This window comes from Bactrocera neohumeralis, chromosome 2, assembly GCF_024586455.1.
Source record: "Bactrocera neohumeralis isolate Rockhampton chromosome 2, APGP_CSIRO_Bneo_wtdbg2-racon-allhic-juicebox.fasta_v2, whole genome shotgun sequence".
Lineage (NCBI taxonomy): Eukaryota > Metazoa > Arthropoda > Insecta > Diptera > Tephritidae > Bactrocera > Bactrocera neohumeralis.
Genome location: NC_065919.1, coordinates 52,792,130 through 52,808,614, shown reverse-complemented (window position 1 = coordinate 52,808,614; position 16,485 = coordinate 52,792,130). Strand labels below are relative to the sequence as shown.

Sequence of the window (16,485 nt, the reverse complement as noted above, 5' to 3'; positions counted from 1 at the left end):
TACGGTTGACAGATCGTTGAAGACATGTCTCGTTCTGGATGAACTTCTACCTCTTCAATTGACGAAAATAGTAAAAAAGTGCTTAAAACTCGTCAGTCAAGTGTTTGTGAGATGGTAAAGGAGCTCGACCACACTCGCGAGTCCGTTCGATTGATTTGTTGGATATTTTAGTTATGAAACGCGTTCTTGCTCGACTCCTCCCGATAAAAAGAGTATCGTAAACAAGTCTCTTTGGGCATGCTTGATCGCGTAAATTCCGATCCATCATTCATGGAGAGCATTATAGCTGCCAATGGGACGTGGGTTAATGAGTTTGGCATGCAAAAAGTCAACAATCATCCGATTGGAGAGAAAAAAACGAGGCGAAACTAAAAATGACACTCAAAATCAAGGTGATGTTCATTGTTTTTTTCGATATTCGTGGTTTGGTGCATCATGAATTTGTTGCGAAGGGTCGTCGATCAAAAACGGCCGGAATTGTGGAAGAAGAATTGATCGATTTTACATGATGAAAATGCACCATTCTGAACGAATTTAAAACCAAAAATGCAATAAATCATCAATCAACCACCGTATTTACCAGATTTGGCTCCGTGCGATTTTTTCTTGTTCTCCAAACTGAAATTGCAGCTCCGTAAAACCCGTTTTCAGTCGATCGAAGAGATAAAGCAAAATTCGCTGAAGGCCATCCCAAAAAGTGTTTATGAGAAGTGTTTTGAGGACTGGAAAAATTGTTGGCTTAAGTGTATTACAGTTGGTGTGGATTACTTTGAATAAATATTGATGAATAATAATAATGAAAAATTAGAAAAAAACATTTTGTGTTTGCATATTTCGATAGATTATATCTTATCAATTTCTATAATGAATTTTTTGTGTTACAGTCTTTTAAATTGTTGCCGCTTAGTTTAATCAGTTCATTTTTAGTTTTTTAGCTTTTTGTATACCTTTATCTCTACAATAACTTCCCCGTTTTTTGATGTTATTAAAAGTTTAGTAATCTTTTTAAAAATCGTAGGTCGTAGGTATCGTAGGTGTATGGGAAATACCCCAAAGATGTGTAGTATCTTTCATTTTGAAGTCGTGCGAGAGAGTATGCGGCTACCTCATTAAGGCGCTAAAGCCGATATCTTCAGTGCTACCAAGTTTTATTTTACATATTTTATATTAGTTTTACTTTTTGTGAATGGTTCAAATGTCAAATGAAAATACAATTTTTTTTTTACTTAAGACTTAAAACCGTTTGCTGTAATTCATAGTATATGTATTTAAAAGAAAACGTTAAAGTCACATGTGTTTTTCATTAAATTCGTTTTTCATGGACAATGTCTGCACCAATTTAGCCTTAATTTCAACTTAATTTTGAGAATTCACTGCGAATTTCAAGTGATTTCATTATCGACTTCAACTTTTTATAGTTTACCGTTTTTTTGCGACAATTTCCCGCAACGCACACTATTATATACGCTCGCTCATCACTCATTCCGCTGGTCGACGTCACTTTTATTTACTTAATTCAATTAAACTTTTAATGCTACGTCGATGATGCGTTCCAATATCACTTAATAGTTTAACTAAAGTACTACTTCATGTTGTTTATTACTGTTGTTATTATGGCTTTTTGTGGATGGCCTCACTTAGCGGTACACCACATCGGCCATGCTATGGGCGTTGAAGTGTCGAGCACTCAGGCCCAACATTGCGGATGAGTAACCAACAATTCCCTTTCGCAGAACTTTAGCGTTTACGTTTTTTTTTCTCCTACAGCAGCAAAAAGTTGCCAAGAAAGCGTCGTCGTGGCAAAGACAAACAACAAAAGTAGCAAAATTGCAACATCGACGGCAACGCCATAAACTTAAACGTCATTCATTTACTTCAAGTTGCTCGATTACTTGGTCGGTGGTGGGCCGTTGCTGCTTGGTTGGTTGGTTGCTTGGTTGGACGCTTGCCGGCTGTCGTTGTGGTACGTCTGTTTGCTTGTTTTGCTGTTCGAGTTAATTGAAATTGGCTGCTTTTATGTCCAGGTAAATTTCCAGCCCGATGAAGTGGTGGCGCACAGTTTGCGGCAAGAGCGCATGCAATCTCACAACGAAATGTGACAACAATGTTGCTGCAATTGGCACAACTTTACAACACTTTGCGCAAAAACTTAAAAGTTTTCAAGGATTCTAAATCGTATCATTAAATTCGTTGCCATCAAATTAAGAAATTCTCATTTAACCACTTTGCACTGGCAACTGGCGCGGAGTAGTTGCGCTCTGTTGCAAGTGCTTGTGGGAGTGTGTGGTACAAGCTATATGTTTCGACCAACTAAGATCGTGTATTTCAACGGAATCGATCAACTTTGTCAGCTTCAAGTTTTTCGCACGAAAAGTATATGATAAAGATACAATTCTCGGAAATATCAGTAACAGTTTTGAAAGGAAGCACGCTTCGTAAAGCAAACTGACGATAATCGTTAGCAAACGATTGATAACCCGAAACTGTTTCAGTAATTAAGAGTTGTTGAAGAGTGTTTCAGTACGTAAGCTGTCTTCGTTTCGCCATTTCTCTGTTCGCTACTGTTCTCTTGTCACAAAAATTACATTTAAAAGCAAAAACAAAGTTAGCGAGTTGAAGTCGTGCAAGAGACTATGCGGATACCTCTTTAAAGTGTTATAGTCGCTATCTTCAGTGCTACCAAGTTTTGTTTTGCATAGTTTAGACTAGTTTACCTACTGTGAATGGTTCAAATGACAAATGGAAATAAAAATTTCTGTGTTTCTTGTATTTTTGAAACTTAAGATTTTAAATCAATTATGGTACAGTTTTTTCGATTCGCTGCAGATTAACGCTTGGCTAATCGAAGATCGATTTACTAAGCAAAAAATCTTTATTTACTACATAATTGCTTAATCGAACTCAGATCGTGTTGAAACTGGAATGCAACTCTGTGGGTTGTTGTCCAAACTGTAAATTTCACTGTCTTTAACTCTGCGGGTTCTTATATAGGCCTTAAATTTGGTTGTGTGTTTTGATAAAGTAGCAATCAATGGATGCATTTTAATCATTATAAAAAATACAATGTCAAGAACAAAATATAATACAAGTATAGTATGAGTATTCTGCGGCAGTACCAGCGAAAATACGGAACATATATTTTTCTACTGCTCGAGATTTTCAGCAGAGCGGCAGGATCTGGAGATGGAAGTGTCAGGCCGAATAACACCTGATAATATAGTGTCTTACCATGGAAATTACGACAACTCTGATACTGCAAGAGCTGAGGCGTACTGCTTCGCAGGTCCAATTTAGTAAGATAACATTGATTAGGCGTGGTCCCGAATGTGGTGTACCTTTAGCGAGCAGGACGAATCGTGCATACTGCATACTACTAAGTGTTAACACCTATGGAAGATTCTGCTTCTGGTTAATCGAATGACTGGCTATGCGAGAGGCAAAACTGGTTTCTCAGTTTTAAGCTTAATGTACTTAATTAATTTCACTGCACGAAAACGCTATTAAAGCACTAAAAGCAACATATACGTACTGGTTCTCGGTGAGGAGCTCAAACCGTCTACAAAGACTAATGGAACTGAAGAGATGAAAAGGGTTATCAACTGAATTATCCTTTTCTAGTTATTATCTTACATATAGACACATAAATAAATCAATTATATAGCATTTATGTTAAACCTTTTTGCACGCAAATCGTTTTTTTTTTCGTTTTCGTAAATTAAAAAAAGTCTTAATTGAATTAAAGGCAGCTCAGTGACTGCACACGAATGCAAAATGCTGCAACGCCTGCATCGTGTTTACTGTTAGATCTTTCCAACGAGCTATTCTGTGGAAGATAGTCTTGGCGGTTGTGGTGACGTCTGACATTTGGTGTGGGGTACGTGTGGCTAATGGTTGTGAATTGTTTATATAGTATATATACAAGTATGTGCACACATACGAAGGTTTCAAGGTTGCATTTCGTAGCAGAAATGAGTAAGCTGTTGCGCCTTGCATTTTGCATTGAGTGGTGAAATTTATAAATATGTTCCCCTAGAACAAGTAAATAGCGAAACTGGTTGCCAGGATAAGGAATAGCCATAAAAATTAAAGAGAGAAATTTATAATGACTGTATTTAAAAAAAAGCCAAAAAACAAGCAGCCCGTCAAATAATCCAGTTCACACTAGCGCAATTCATTGCTTCGAAATAAAAATAAAAATCATATTTCAAATGTAAAAAAACAATTCCTAATCCCTCTATGCAACAACAAGTTAATTCGTTTTTTCTATAAATGACAAACAAAACAAAGTATTTATTTTAAAAAGCTTTGCAAAATAATGACTTAACACCTTTTTTTTATTGATTTGCCCAAACGTGTTATTAACTGCAAACGCGGTTTTAATTACCACTTAATTGTAATGAAATTGAACCACAAAATAATTATGTAAATTTTCGAAAAGCACATCCACACAAGCACGCACAAATAAATTGTTTTGCGATTAAAAGCAAATATTATTTTTACCAAACGAAGCCGCGAAAATTGTGTAATATCAAGAGTGGTGAGGAACCGCAATATTTACGAAAACTAATTAATACAAAAATCAATTAAAAATTATTGTAAATATATGTGCATATGTTCGGAATATTAATGCCTTTGTGGAATTAAATTTATATTATCAAAATATGTTTGCTTTTTGCGAGTTAGTATGTGGTGGGTGGGCCGTATGTTCTATGTCCAAGCATATATTACATGAATTTATTTTTCGTATACTAAATTTGGAAAAAGGTTTTATTAAAACTCATATGACTAATCGCTGCAATTTTCAATGATAGAATCTGCCAGCTATAAAATTTAAATGGAGCCAACAACGTTTTTGGCTGCTTAAAAAACCTTCTTCTGTTAGAGTAGCTTTCTGAAGAGATGCGGCGAAAGATTTTTAAAACATTATTAGAAACTGACATTAGTGTTTGTCTGTCTAAGGTTTTTTAATTGTCATTTAGACATTATTTCATTCTTAGTAGGCATTCTGCAGCACTATCCATCAAAAACCATATAGTCACCTTTGAAAGAATTATTACAGTTACATTAAAAGCATTGTTTTCGTCTCTTCCACCCATGTTCGTTCAACTTGGTGCTCCACAAAGTGAGTTACTCTAGGCCATGATACAGTAAGAAGCAGTGCCTCTGTGAAAGTGGTCAATTACACTGTCTTATAAGAAATTCGTTGGATGGGTGAATTATAAAGAAGGTAGGTGCCTTTTATGTTGTTGTTGTTGTTAAAGTGGCAGGAAACATTCCTGAAGCAATTTCGAGGCATGGCGCCGAGCTGACGGTCAGTGTACGGAAAAAAAATCGTGTCCGTTCCGGTTAGTTTGACCTGACTCACTGACCTGACTGACTGTCATAAGAACGGTTGGTCCTTTTTATCGCTGAGTACTATTGTTCACTTGGAAGAAGGTTTATCGAGCTACAACCCTAATTGAATTGAGATCTATGAGCATTCAAATGTGATGAGAAAATCAATTATAGATTTATGCTTTAGACGATTAGAACACAGCTTATCTCAGCTGTTCGAGAAATTGTTAGCAGAGTCAAGGCAATAAGAAAAATAAATAGTACGAAAGTTAGTAAACATAACGGTAATTTTTTAGATAAGGTAGATATTGATCACAAATTATTGTATTAGGTTTGAATGTGTTTTGTGAATTGGTTTTTGGAAAGCAAATGATTTTGTAAAATGTCGAATTGTGCCGCTTTTACAAAGAAGTTATAAAATGTATGAAAGTTAATTAAGTAACTGTATCATTTCAAACATATTATGTACAAACAAATATTTTTACTATTTTTTATAATTTTTTTGTTTAAAAATATTTTAATTTTATTATTAAAAAATATTTTAATTTTTTTTTAAAAAATATTTTAATTTTTTGTTTAAAAAATATTTTAATTTTATTTTTAAAATAATTTTTAAATTCGGCGAATTTTTTTTTTTTGTGATTTAAAAATATTTCATTTAATTTCTCTCCTACCTCGTAGTTGCATATTACTTATACTATGAATTATATTTAATCAATCAAACTAAGTAACTGTTAGCTATTTAGCTGTAAAAATGGAATTATCACACTCAAAACGAATTTTGCTATTTATGTGTAATTTTATAGATAAATTGAGCAAAAAGTATTTAAAACTTTTTTGAACAAAATTATAGTGAAAAAAAGCTTTAACATTCATTAGCCATGAGAATTTTGCATAACAATTACATTCACCACAAATCCCATAGTCAAATGTAACAGTTGCATTGTTTTTATTAAGAATTTTTTATTATTCAAACGTCGATATTTTGAATATTAAAAGCCTTTTACAAAATTTTTTCAATAATTGCAACCATACTTGGAAAAATAAAACATTTCATTTTAGTGATGTTTGTATGTAAAAATGGCGGAAAGTGTTTGTAAAAAAACTGTATTGAATCGAATTTCCATTTTTTATAGCGAAAAGCACTAAAACAAACGTGTGAAAATAACTAAAAAAGTTGATGAAAAAGTATGTTTTTTAAGAAGTTGCACACAAAAGTGCGGTTTTGGCTAATTTCCATACAAATCGCATTAGTGATTGACTAGCTGACAGCTGGGCTTCGTAGAGGAGGGGAGCGATAAATCCACGCCGCAAAACAGGCGGTAAAGAAAAACTTAACAATGTAATGAAAAATCGTGTGAAAAGAATTTGAAAAACGAAATACTTGTCACTTGCTGCTGAAGAATTACACAAAAAGAACAATAAAAGTAAATATGTGTATGTATGTGTGTGCATAGTTAAAAAATAATTCAAGTCTAGACTGTTTGCTGCAAATATTACGCCAATTTTGTGCATAATTAGGCCAATGTTTTTTGTTTTATTCTGTAATTTCAATGAAAAACTTTGTTAAGGAAACAAAAACAAAACACAAAAAAAAAAAAACAAAAGCAGTAAACGTATTAAATGTGAATGAACTTTGAAGGTTTGCTATCTAACCCTTGATTGGCACTCTTGCTTTGTAGCATATGTGTGTGTGCACCGCGGGTTGGAGCGATAAAACTGCTGAAGGCTAGTTACAAGCCTTAAGTGTGTATTTACAATGAGTTTTGATTTTTCTATTGACACGTAAAATATATAATTGATTTCTCTTATTGTTGCAATGAAACTGCAGCCGAAGCTCAATGACTAAAATATTCTTTTGGATACCTTCGCTTATTACAAATTTGTTGTGGTAGCGCTAAAACAATTTATATAAAATTTTTCATGGGAGAACTGTCTGTAATTTTTTTGACATCAACATAATTCGAGTCAACGTATGATGAAATGAAGATGCTGCGAAAACAAACATCTAAAGAAGTGTCGTAACGGAGACTGACACTCTTATACAATATATACTTATCGCTCTATATTCAAACATGATGAGAATGGTGAAAATCGTTGCCTACATTTTGGAGCGAATATGAAAAAGCTAAAGGTTCGCGTATAAAAAATCAAGATTATACAAAGGCATTATAGTTGTATTTAAATATAATAAAAAATATAATTAAACTCTCTTATTAATTTTCTATGCGTATTTTAATGTTTAACGGCACTTTGGTGCTTATTTAATACAATTTTACACTCTGCAACTTTACGGGTTGCCGTTGACAGCAAGCATTCCGGTTAATTTAGTAAATATGCCACACATATGCGACCAAATTTTCTAAAATAACTTTCAATGAAGTGATTCTTAACAATTGCTGACCAATGCAGTGCTCTCAGTTAGGTAATCGGATATTAGTAGCATTTCATTGTGTATATTTTTTTTTTAATATGCATCATTTCTGGGAGCCCAGTTGGCTTTCTTTGCATAATTCATAAGCTCAGGTGTTTGCAGGTAATGGGCTTTCGGTGAAATAATATCTCTTTTCATGATTTAAGTAACAAAAAGTTTCTATTTTTGGTACGTTAAGGCGCCAGAAAACTAGTTTCTCCCTGCCAATTCAATAATTTTATTCAAAAAATATTTCCATTCAATTATATGCCTCACCGCAAATAATTACTAATAACTATTACGTTTTTGCTGTTGCTAAAGCCGTGCCCAGGAAAAAATATTGAAATTGACGAAGAATTTCAAAGGTGTTTCATTCTATGTAAACAACACGTCAATGATTAGAGGCTAAAGTTCAAAAGCGAACAAAAATTTAATTGTAATTATTGTGATTGAAACACGATTGCAGCGAGCCTGTTGGAAAGTCGGATGTGTAATGATGAATATATATTGAAATTTTATTATAGTCATTCATTTTTTATGTATTGATACATAGCTTTTTTCATTTCGATAACAATATTCATTTCATAATCTCAAAAGTTATTTTCTTATACTCAAATGTTGCCGTTCCGTATTTCAGGGTCTGAGGCATTGATTTGTTTAGTTATACTATCAAATATATGCTAACGCTTCCCAAAAAAAAGGAATATAGACCTTCAATGTCCGATAAATATTTTTAATAATGTTTCAGGATGTGCGTTATAATTGATTTGAAACACAAAAAAATAAAATAAATATTTCTTTATGTATTAATTTATAGCTTTTTTTCATTTTCATAACAATATTCATTGTTTTCTTATACTCAATTATTGCCGTTCTGCATTTCCTACAGGGTCTAAATCAGTCGCTTGGTTAGTCATCCATTGTTACTTCATTGGTACTAGTAAATTGTTGCGAAAAAGCAATTATTTGTTACATAGATATATATGTAGGAATTGCAATGTTTGTTTGACTTAATTGTGTATAACAAATGCCGGCGTTGATTTAATTCATATAATTGACTGCAAACTATGCAACAACGGCATTTAAAATGTTAACTGTATATATGAAGATATTATATATGGTAAAAAAAAGAATTTTATTTCTGGAAAAATGAAAATTTTCGGAAAAACTTGCATTTAAAAAGTTAATTGGTTTCAAAATGTCTGGCAACTCGTAGGGGAAATAAAAGAAAATCAAAAACAAGCGCTTAATTATATCGCAATTGTGATGTCCATTTTTATGGTATAAAATAAACTAGTCGCACAAAAATTAGTTCGCACTTTAAAATATCATATACAGATGATGTATCCTACATACATATATATTACTTTGATATATTCAATAATTTTGTTAACAACATTTTTTGTTTCCACTTTTATGAAGCAATGATTTTTTAGGTTATAATTTTTTCAATATTTTATACTTATGATGCTAAACACCACAACTCTACACTATCCAATAATCAGAAGGGACTGTCCGAGAACCAGAGGCCTCTTCTTTTGCGTGAATCTCGAACAGGTAAAAGAGCTTACGTCATAGCTTAATCCGGTTTTTCGGATATAAAGTAAAATTAAAATTATTTTGTAATCGCTTTTGTAAATTTCGGCCGACAAGTCAAGTGATATAAAAAATATTGAAATTTCGGCTTTTTCCTAATACTTGTATGTCAAGGTTCAGTGCGTGGTAAGTGGCAAGTGCTAAGGTCAAAGAAAAAAGCAAAAAGATTTCTGACTTATTTCTTATATTTATTGTTTCGGTGTATATAAAGCCATACTTTTAGACATCTAGTTTCTATGCAAAAATAAAGCTGAAGAAAAACAAAACCAGTTTCCTTACTCTTACCGCTACTATTGGCATGTACACACCCTTATAATATTGTATAAGAAAATAGTTATAGTATAAAAAATCTCGAAAGTATTCACTTATATAACCTTCAGTGAACAATAATTGTGTTTTGTTTTTAGCTCGGAAATACCAAACTTTACGCGCTGAATAAATAAACAGCAAAGAAAATAGAAAAAAATTTTTTTTTGTTTTTTTTTTTGCTAAACAATTGTACAAATAATGTGCGCTCAATAACGTAATGAAATATATTTTATACAGCTCTGGCATAAAATTTAATGCAAATAAGTACATCGCTACTTCAATATTATATTTAATAGTACCGCGAAGGTCATTAAAACATATTTTTATATGAGGTAGCAGGCAATAACAGCAAAAATCGATTTTTAGAAGTTTTGAAGCTTGAACTTAAGGCTCTAACATTGGAACCGCAAATCATAGTTTTTGTATTAAAATGTTTGCAATTTGATACTTGATATATTGAGAGGTTACATGGGTTTACGGGTTTCAAAAAATCGATTTTTTTTATTGTCTTGTTAGATTTTACAAGACCTCTAGAATATTGTGCTAAATTTTTAAGTTCATCCGAGTAATAGTTTCGGAGATACTGCCTTTAGAACTTGTGTACTAGGCTACGTGCGACGTCTTTAAACGCGTTTTTCTCGAAACTGTGTTTTTGAAGTCGGTTGGCAAGATTTCTCAAGAACTACTCAAATTATCTTCATGTAAAATTTCAGAGGTCTTTGAGATACAATTCTTAAAGACTTGGACGAAGGTTTTTTTACGAGTGCGACTATTTGAAAAAAGAATTTCTCGAAATTTTAATTGGAATTTTAATTTTTTTGTAAAAATGTCTGCCAAAAATCCAATTTTCAATTTTCCATTCTTCGTCCAAGTTCTAAATTAAGGTTTTAGCTAAAACACGTAATTTTTCACGTTAGATGATCTTGTGAGGGTTAACCTGCCAACGCGGCCGCATCTTTCTTCCGAGTGGTCATCGGAAATGATGTTGCAATGGCCGAGTTTAAAATATTTTTTGTCAAAAATTTCATCATATCTTTGTCAATAGTGTATGTTTGTAACAATAAAAAATTCGAATAAAATATTTCAACTTTTATATGAGAAAAAATTGTTGAAAAAAGTCTGTTCTTTACCCGAGGAAATCCATGTAACCCCTTAAGGAACCTTTAATTTGTAATTTTTTTTATTTTCTTTTATTGAACCGCATAAAAATTGTGTTGATTAGTGTAAGAGCGCTATTTGGGTGAATGAAAACGTGTGAAATGCATTGGAAATATTTGTGGTTATTAAAATAATTGCGCGTGCCATGGAGGCGTGGGAATTGTCTGCTAATGCACGAATAAACAAAGATATGCAAAAGTATTATATAGTATTTCCAGCGCTGCAGAGGTGTAGAATTGCAACAACAAAATGCTGCCCTCTACCATTTGTTGCGATCTGCGCTGCGTCGGTGTTGAGCTGCCATTATTGCTATTACAATGAATTTCCTCTATAGTACATCTGATTGTTGCTGTTGCTACAATAATACGGCTGTTGCACGTAGCATTAGCGTTCAAATGTTGCATGTGGCAGTCATTTGACGTTAGCTAGCGCGCGCATATCAATGGCCAGGCGCCTAAATGTTGCTGCCATTAATGCAATTTATAGTATTGGTTATGCGATACCTGCAAGCGCCTTGCTAATTAGGTCTGAGTTGTTGGCAGCTTGCTGGCAGTGGCTGACGGGAGGGCGGCGAAGTGTGAGTGTGAACGTGCGTCCGCAATCATTGATAATTCGCAGCTGCCCAGCGTTTCATTCATAAGCTAATATAACTGTTGTTATATGTTGTGTACGCTTACTAGCTATTACAACAACAACAAGTGTAGCGAAAACAAGCAATTACGCGTACTCACGCGCACCACACAGCTCGTTCATGCTCATGTATGTATGTATGTGCATTTATAGGTAAGGTGCTGTGTGTGCGTGTGTTAACAGGTGTATTAGCTTTAGATATTTGCTTATATTGTAAATAATGCAATTTGTGTATTCAAACGTTTCTAATTTTTAATTGAAGAATGAAATTGAATTTTGCTTTGTCATTTCTATTGTACTCCGTTGATTGTTCAACAATTACTAAATTTATTTTTAGATATATGGTTTGTATAATTAAAAGTTGGTATTCAAAACCATTGCAATTAAATTTCGTAATTGAATTTATCAAAAATGAAGGGTTTTCTGTTAAAATGAGCTCCCAAAATAAACAAAGCACTTTCAATATTGACTTCTTAAGCTTGAAGAGAGTCTGGTTTATTGCTAAAGACCAATAAATTCAAATAATCCCACAAGCAATTGTCTAATGGTGTTAAATCACAACTTCATGGAGGTCATTCAGTTTCAAAATTTCCTGAAATAAATAAATCTTCAAATGTTTCTCGCAATAATTCGCTTGCTGCACTTGCTGTGTGTGGCACGTAGCCCTGTGTTGTTGGAACCAGATGTTGTCAAGGTCTACTTCATCCAATTGTGGCCATAAAATGTTGGTTATCATCGGTCTATACCGCTCTCCATTGACAGTAAGTGGTGTTTCCAGCTTCATTTCGAAAAAAGTACGGACCGATGATGCCACCAGATTAAAAACCACACCAAACTGCCAATGTAGCTGAATGTTATGGTTTTTCATGAATAATTTAAGTATTTTCTTTGCACCAGAATCGACAGTTTTGTTCAATTATTCCACTACTCAGTTGAAAGTGAGCCTCATCGGAGCAGATGATTTTCTTAAAGAAATCGTTATCATTTTTAAGTTCTTCCAAAGCAAATTCAGTAAATGTGTGATGTTTACTATGGTCCATTGGCTGCAGCTCTTGAGTGAGAATAATTGTATATGGTTACAAGCTCAAATCCTTTTTCAAAATTCGCGAGGTTGTGGTTTGAGACAGTTCTTGCGAAAGTCTTGGAATCGACAAATCGCGGTCTTCAGCAACATTTGGCTGAACGGCAGTAATATTTTCATTACTTCAAGCAGTTTTTTATTTTATTGGCTTTTGAACATTATGTAAAGAAAATGGACGTTCGAAATTTTCACCAATTCGACGAATAGCGAGTACAGCTGGTCGATTTCTAGGACCATAAAATGGCAAAAGCGCACGAAAAGTTGGAGAACTTAGAATTAGAATCTTATCATCCCTATTGGAAAATCCGGTATAATGTTAATAGAAAGTATAAGGCTCGATACTAAGAATTTAGAAGAATTTCTGCATCAAAGAAAAAAGCGGAAAACAGCTGCGTATTGCCGATTTGTTGGAAAACACACAAAAGCTTGTTCGATTCACTACTCTGCTACGAATCGAATACAGTTAATTTGCATATCCTGAGTACGGAAATGTTTTAATTTCTTAAGGCCTTTCGTGAGCCTAATGATAAGCGTTATAGCTAATTTTTAGCGAGGTTGTTTTTATTTGTTAGTCCAACTTTCAAATTATAAAATATTTTTTCAAAATTCAATATGCAAATCTTATGCTTATTGGATTGAAAATAAAACTTTAAAATTTTCAAATTTAATTTCGGTTTGGGATTTGAAAATTGCCGTACTTGAAATTAACCGTTGAAGCTTCAATTTAAATGTTTTGAATGAAAAAATTCTCGATATCTATAAAGCGCGAAATCCATTAGTTAGTAACCAGATTTTTAAATATATATAATAAAAGTAATACTGCAATTTTCTACGATCTTCGTGAAAAATTGATAGCAAAAACTATTTTTCGAAAGGTCATTGTAATTGCGAACTGCTTCAAAGAGACCTTAAAATTCGCCACGTTAAAGAGCTAATGAGCTAATAAAAAAAATTATAATTGCAATTATATTATTGAAAACTTTTTTAAACCCATTGCTTTCAGTAAACAGTATCTTTCGAAAAAATTCATGTAGTTTACTAATGGTGCGAGTTGAGTTTATTACTAAACTGTGCATGTTACTCATACGCCATGTCGCACAATAAAATTTTTGGTATTTTGCACATAAACACAAGGATTGTACAATAATTTTATTAAACTTTTGGTTTGTCGTTTATTTAATGAGCACTTTTCAACTAAGTTATTTCGTATTATTTTCTGATTCCTAAATAAATCCTGTTGTTTAAATATAGTACTTACCACTAAGTATAATACTCTAGCAGGATATTTGAGTTTTAGTGACTTATTTCACTTATTAAGCGCGTTGCAAACAGGTGTTAGCACCGAATTTTCATAAATTTTTATAAATACTTCAAGATGATCGTCCTAAGTTACAATACACTTAGGATCACGTTCCTTGTTCGCCTCAAGGCACTTATGAAGAACAATTTCCGTTTAAAATCACAACATACGTGTATTTAAAGTAGCCGATCTGTTGGACGTTATGCGCCTTGAAATCTAACAAGCTAAGTAGACTATCAGTTCACATTTATTTCATTTAAATAGCCTCTTATCCAGAATTGCAATTTGAAATTATCTCTAATTATTTGTTGTTGCAATAAAACTCTATCATTCAGTTAGACGAGATGAACCTGAAAGTGTTTCGCTGCAAAGGCCTGATAATTTACAGCTTTATCGCGTTAAGTATAACTGTAAAAGTTTTTGTTTGCTCTTTGTATTGCCTACTGCTAATTACTGCTCTTCTACTTGGACTAATTTTAAGGGCGTGCGACTGGAAAATTTCCGAACTTGTATTATTTGCTCATCTGCTGGGCAAATGTTTGGTGTCTGTGAGTGTGTATGTGTGTGGGCATTGTATTATGTTGTAAAGTGAAAACTGTTAATTTTTTTGATAAAGCGTTAACGGTAAATATTAACTGTACAAATTTACAAATACAATAAACCGAATGTGCCGCCGCGCACTCAAAGCTTTGCAACTAATCGCATCTCGTGCATAAAATAACCGTTAAAAAAAAAAACAAAAACAACGAGTCACGTGTTTTTATGCAAAATCAACCGTTCGTATAAAGGAGATAACTAACCCATTTGATAATATTTAAACAGCTGTGTGAGTGCTAATACAAGCTACAATTATTCAAATCTTTCAAATTTCTTGTTGTTGTCGAGATCATGCCCCGGCCGCGTGCTACTTAGTATGGTTTCACGTTTCTGTTTTGTGCTACGCAAACACATCAGCACTTCAGCACAATGCGTGTATGTGTAACGGTATCTTCACTGGTGTGAGATGCGACTCAGACCATTAGATGGTCAGTCGGTCTTATCTCATGCAAGTTCATTTATTATAATTGAGAAATGCTATGCGGCTGCAGAATGAGAAATGTTTTGACTGATTGTGAATCGCATTTTTTTCATCTCACGTGCTAGGCAATGAGACAATTTGAAGTGCTGTGCGTGCATGTCAGCGTAAAAGTGTTGGTAAGGGAAGCTGTCAATTCGCTGGTGGCTGCTTAGCAGAACTTTAATTAAGCTGATGAAGTAAAATTTATAATACTTGAGCTTGTATTTCTTGGCGGTGTTTACATCAAATACCGCAATAATGCATAACTGTGCTATAATGTACTATTTGCCAGCGGAAATGATGGCAATAAATGTGAAGTATTGTCTTGAAAAGGCGACTTTTTATCTTAATTGTTTCGCTTAAATTATTAGCTATTGCGTGAAAAGTGTTTATGATAGACCTAAAGGTATTAGCAGCTAAACTGAATTATTTGGTAAGTCGAAAGCCTATTTGTTCAAGTAATTTTACAACAGAGTTTATAATATTTACAAGAATGCCAGGAGAATTGCACAACAATTGAGCTGAATGACATACTGCAAGGAATTATAAAAATTATTAAAAAAAAAAAAACAAGTGCACTATTGTACAATAATTGTGTCATTCGTGTAAATATTATAAACGCTCTTATAAAAATCTTTGAACAAATAGGCTTTCAACTATATATTTATATATACCGGTATGAGATGAGCGTTAAGCTACAACTGTGTTGGTAGGGAACATTTGTTTTGAAAGAGTTTTAATTTTTTCCTGTTTGGCTGGCATGACATCTATTAAACATATTCAATAACTTTACAGTCATTGAACAAGCAACAACATATTTATCCATTGTGTTGAAAATGTTCAATTTTGTACCGAAAAGTGATGATTTGCAGAAAGCATTAATTTTTTGTTTTCAGTTGAAGAAAGGTGCTGCGGAAGGTACTAATTTTTTGATTGCAGAGTCGCAATGAATGCTTGTCGACGCAGTTGGTGATCATGCTCTATCAGAAGCAACAGGCAAAAGTTGGCTTCAACGGTTCAGAGATAATGATTTTGATGTGTGAAATGAAAAAGGCGGAAGATTACCAAAAGGTGCGGAAAATGGGTGCCACACGAATTCGATGAAAGACAAAAGCAAACCCGAAAAAACACCGGTAAAATTTTGCTGTAAATCAGTTTTGTATTGAATTGTCAATGGCGATGAAAATGGATTTATTTTAAGAATCCTAAACGGAGGAAATCATGTATTAATCCGGGACAACAATCAGCATCGACAGCAAAAACAGATCAATTAGGTAAGAAGGTAATGCTCAATGTTTGATGGGATCAGAAGGGCGTGCTGAGACTTTTAATACTAATACCTACAAATGATCAATTTGAACCAATTTATTCGTTTTATTGTATGAAATTAGCATTTTTTGTGAAAATTAAATACCTACTAATTTTGAATCGAAAAAAAAAAAATATTTAAAGTATTGACCCTTGTTTTTTACACATTTTGACCACCTCTCTGGCCATACCCTTCACAGGCGCATTTCTTTTAGTAACTATGTGTACAGTTTATATGACAGCTATATGCTATAGTAATCCGATCTGAACAATTTTTTCGGAGATTATATTGTTGCCTT

The 16,485-nt window shown here is 33.3% G+C and overlaps 1 protein-coding gene and 1 pseudogene across 8 annotated transcripts in view; both read right to left on the bottom strand.

Moving 5' to 3' along the window:
* The window catches only part of LOC126760820 (uncharacterized), a 163,857-nt pseudogene that overhangs the window by 13,788 nt on the left and 133,584 nt on the right, over window positions 1-16,485 (bottom strand).
* Window positions 1-16,485, bottom strand: part of LOC126751187 (sodium-coupled monocarboxylate transporter 1) — a 153,144-nt gene that overhangs the window by 54,024 nt on the left and 82,635 nt on the right. Inside the window, exon 1 of one of the 8 annotated variants that reach the window (XM_050461239.1) lies at window positions 13,780-14,013. The exons of the other annotated variants lie outside the window; for them this stretch is intronic. The gene's annotated coding sequence lies outside the window, so the exon portion shown is untranslated. Of the gene's footprint in view, window positions 1-13,779; window positions 14,014-16,485 lie in introns of those variants that run through there. 8 annotated transcript variants of the gene reach the window in all.